General features: G+C 63.0%; 2 non-coding genes across 2 annotated transcripts in view; both read right to left on the reverse strand.

Moving 5' to 3' along the window:
- Nucleotides 1–255, reverse strand: part of LOC142791983 (large subunit ribosomal RNA) — a 3958-nt gene extending 3703 nt beyond the window's left edge. Inside the window, exon 1 of the ribosomal RNA XR_012890561.1 lies at nt 1–255. This exon is cut by the window's left edge and continues 3703 nt beyond it. This is a non-coding gene — a ribosomal RNA (large subunit ribosomal RNA).
- A 1154-nt stretch (nt 256–1409) lies between these two features.
- On the reverse strand, nt 1410–1562 carry LOC142791964 (5.8S ribosomal RNA). The gene has a single exon (XR_012890543.1). It is a non-coding gene; the product is annotated as a 5.8S ribosomal RNA (ribosomal RNA).
- Between the last annotated feature and the right edge of the window lie 1719 nt (nt 1563–3281).

Below are 3281 nucleotides of genomic sequence, written 5' to 3' on the forward strand. Positions count from 1 at the left end.
GGCGCGCAACGGCGGAGACGGGCCTGGCACCCACTCTGGGACAAGCCCCTGTCAGGGGGACTTGCACCGTCGCAAACACCCGAGAACGTCGCCTCCCATACACCACATTTCCCGACCGCCTGCAAGGACGGGGGATTCGGTGCTGGGCTCGGTCCCGTTTCGCTCGCAGCTACTCGGGGAATCCCTGTTGGTTTCTTTTCCTCCGCTTAGTGATATGCTTAAATTCAGCGGGTTGTCTCGCCTGATCTGAGGTCGACAGCGGATACATTCGCTTCCATCAACTTCCTGCACGACCGCGTGCGCTCGCCCTACCAAGTGCGCCCGCAACCCTGTACAGGGCCACTTCTTCACAAGGCTGGCAATCGGCTTCCCCGCTGCACGCGTGCGGCGCACAACCGGTGTGACGTGGAAGTGACGGGACACGTTCGTAAACCCATCGCGAACCGAGTACGACGCCCTACCAAGTGCGCCCGCAACCCTGTACAGGGTCACATCTTCACAAGGCTGGCAAGCGGCATTCCGCTGCGCGCGTGCGTCGTCCGAGCAGTTGCGTGATAAACGACCGTGTCGAAAGCCCAAACACCGCCGAGGCCAGTCGCCGCCGCCGCAAGGGCAGCCACGCAGCCTGGCGAGAGGCATCGTCTCGTGTAGCGTCGCCCCCGCCCCAACTGGAGTGGCCCAGTTTTTTGAACGGGACGGGAACTGCGAAGCACTTAGACCGACGGCGGACTACGACGAGAACGCCTTAAGCTTCGCCAACGTTTCGCCAACTCGTGCGGGAGACTTTTTCCGCTTCGCGGCAAGTCGTCGCGCCGTGCTCTCCGCATCAACCGCGTACGCAGCGAACCGCAAACGTCGGGCGCAGCCTCCTCACCTCCCTGCGCTTTGCGCGCGAACGTTCCCTGTTCGCGCGGCAAAGCCTGGAGGAGGCACGGCCCCGCAGCGTGTTCGAGCGCCCGGTCTACGGGACACCCTGCTTACTTCGAGGGCAACAAGCGCAACGCAAGGCTGCGATCTCGCGCACTTTGCGCACGGCTGGAGAAGCTTTGCTGGCCGGCTTTCGCTCCTCGTGTTTACCGTGCGTTAAAGTTGCGCGTCCGTGGCTCTCGCAGCTCTTGCGCGCCCGGTCGCAGAGAGGAGTACGCAACCTCGACCGCACTTTCCCTGCAGGCTTCCTTCCGACTCGAAGTCCTGCGGCGGTCTCAACGAGGTGCCACATCCTCAATGCAGTCGGTCGCCCCCGTTTCGGTTGGGCTCTGGCACGACGGTCGCCACCGTCTCGCCCTTGAGTGGCCGCTGTTGGCGCTCGCTGTGAGGTGTTCAGCGTGCTGTCCGTGTTGCCGACGCGGTCAAAACGAGTCGACGGCTCACGTTCCCTTGTGCGCCGAAGGCTCTCTTGATATGTGATCCGACCCTCAGACAGACGAAGCCAAGGGAAGACCCAAGGCCGCAATGTGCGTTCAAAGAATCAGTGCTCAGTGTGTCCTGCAATTCACACCAAGTCTCGCAGCTGGCTGCGTTCTTCATCGACCCGAGAACCGAGTGATCCACCGCTTAGAGTCGTGAAAAAGTGTTTGTTCAATTCCGTACAGTCAAAACCAAACGTTTCTGGCACTCGGCCAAACAGTGGCCAAGAAGGGCGCTTTTCAGCGCACGCTTGGACTCCAAAACTCTGCCGCGCCTTTTTCGGCTGCCGCAAATCGAGCAAACGGTGTGTTTCGGACGGCGTTTCGCTTCCGCTACTTGCGAGTGCTTTCGTGGTCCACCCCTCTATAAATACTCGGGAGGCGTCGAAGCCGGTTCTCCAAGCCGGACCCGTAGGTATCGTTGTGTGCTCGCTCTCATTGGCCCGCCTAACCAGAAAATGCCTGCGGTACACCCATTTGGATAAGAGTGCACGCAGATGCGGGCCTCGACGGCTACACATTTCCTCGGGCGGCCGCCTCCCGGCCTCCGTGGAGCGCGGGATGCACGGTCCCATCGACAAGCCTCTCCCGTTTTTACCGTGGCGTCGCGGTTCACCACGGCGGGCGGGTCGGTCTCCTCCGCATAAAAAGGGGGACCCCCGCTTTTTGTTCCACGAAATCGCACAAGCTTTTTTCGCATCCACGGTTTGCCACCGCACACCAAAATGCCGATCCGGCTGCCTACTTTAGCCAACAGGTGGAGCCAGGCGCGCCGTACTTGCGCGGCACTTCCCACGTCCACCGAAGTCGGTGCCAAGGACCACTTTCGGCGCCGGAGCCGCGTACGAGCCTACTCGAGGCGGAAGAACGAAGCCAGCAAGGGCCTGGCCGCAAGTGCGTTCAATTGTCGGGACGTCCAAGTCCCTCGTTCTTCCGTGCTTCCTCTTTCGGCAAGTCGTTGCGGCACCTTCCCAAAGCGCGCAGACCCGCTAATCGCGACGAGCGCGACGTGGCCGTGCCGCCTTTCCCTCGGCAGCAAGCAAAACGCCTGGCAACGTCGACGCTCCCCTAACCGCGATCTCGCACCGTGTTTCGTGTGGCGAATTCAAAAGCCGGCCGGCGCTGCTGCAACCATTACGGTCGGTACGCATACGCCGCGGAGGGCGGGACGGTCATCGGAGCGTGCGGTTCCTCCATCGAGTACTGCGCACCTCGGCCGTCGCATCGCCGTGCCATGACCGGCCGCGCGTCAACGCGAACCGGTGCCAGCGAGATCCCTCGCCTGCAAGAACCGACCGGCAGCCTCCGTCACCCGAGGACGCGGAGGCGCTTGCCGCGGACGGCGGGACGGTATGCACTGGTGCACAGCGGACCCGTCACATCGCCAGTTCCTTGACCGACCGCCGACGCTTGTGCCGTTCCTCTCGTACTTGGCAGTCGCCGCGCGATTGTCGGGTCTCGTTCTTGCACGCTCGAACGGTCGGGAGGGCACTCGGCTGGCGTTTCGGGAACGCGCAGCCTCGCCTTCTACCGACGTAACCACGACTCGCCGTTCGCGCTCCGCCGCTCCTGTTTACAGTACTAGGCGGTCCCGCAGCGGTCGGGTCGCGCATTTCGAGCGCTTCGAGCCACGGTGCAGTGGCGGGTCGAAAGCCGACCTATGAGTGCGTTGCGCCGTTTGTACCCGCGTCCGCCACCTGGCCGACCGTCCAAGGTCGCGGTGTTGGCGTCCGCTGGGCGCAACAATTTGTCACGGGGTGCCGCTCCACATTCAGGCAGCCCCGTGGGGAAAAGCCGACCCCGCGTCCAAACGGGGTCAGCGGCAGAAAGTGTCGGGCGCAGACGCAGCTGAGGCGCTCACCCTTCACAATCCGT

The sequence above is a fragment of the Rhipicephalus microplus genome, unplaced genomic scaffold (genome assembly GCF_043290135.1).
Source record: "Rhipicephalus microplus isolate Deutch F79 unplaced genomic scaffold, USDA_Rmic scaffold_200, whole genome shotgun sequence".
Classification (NCBI taxonomy): domain Eukaryota; kingdom Metazoa; phylum Arthropoda; class Arachnida; order Ixodida; family Ixodidae; genus Rhipicephalus; species Rhipicephalus microplus.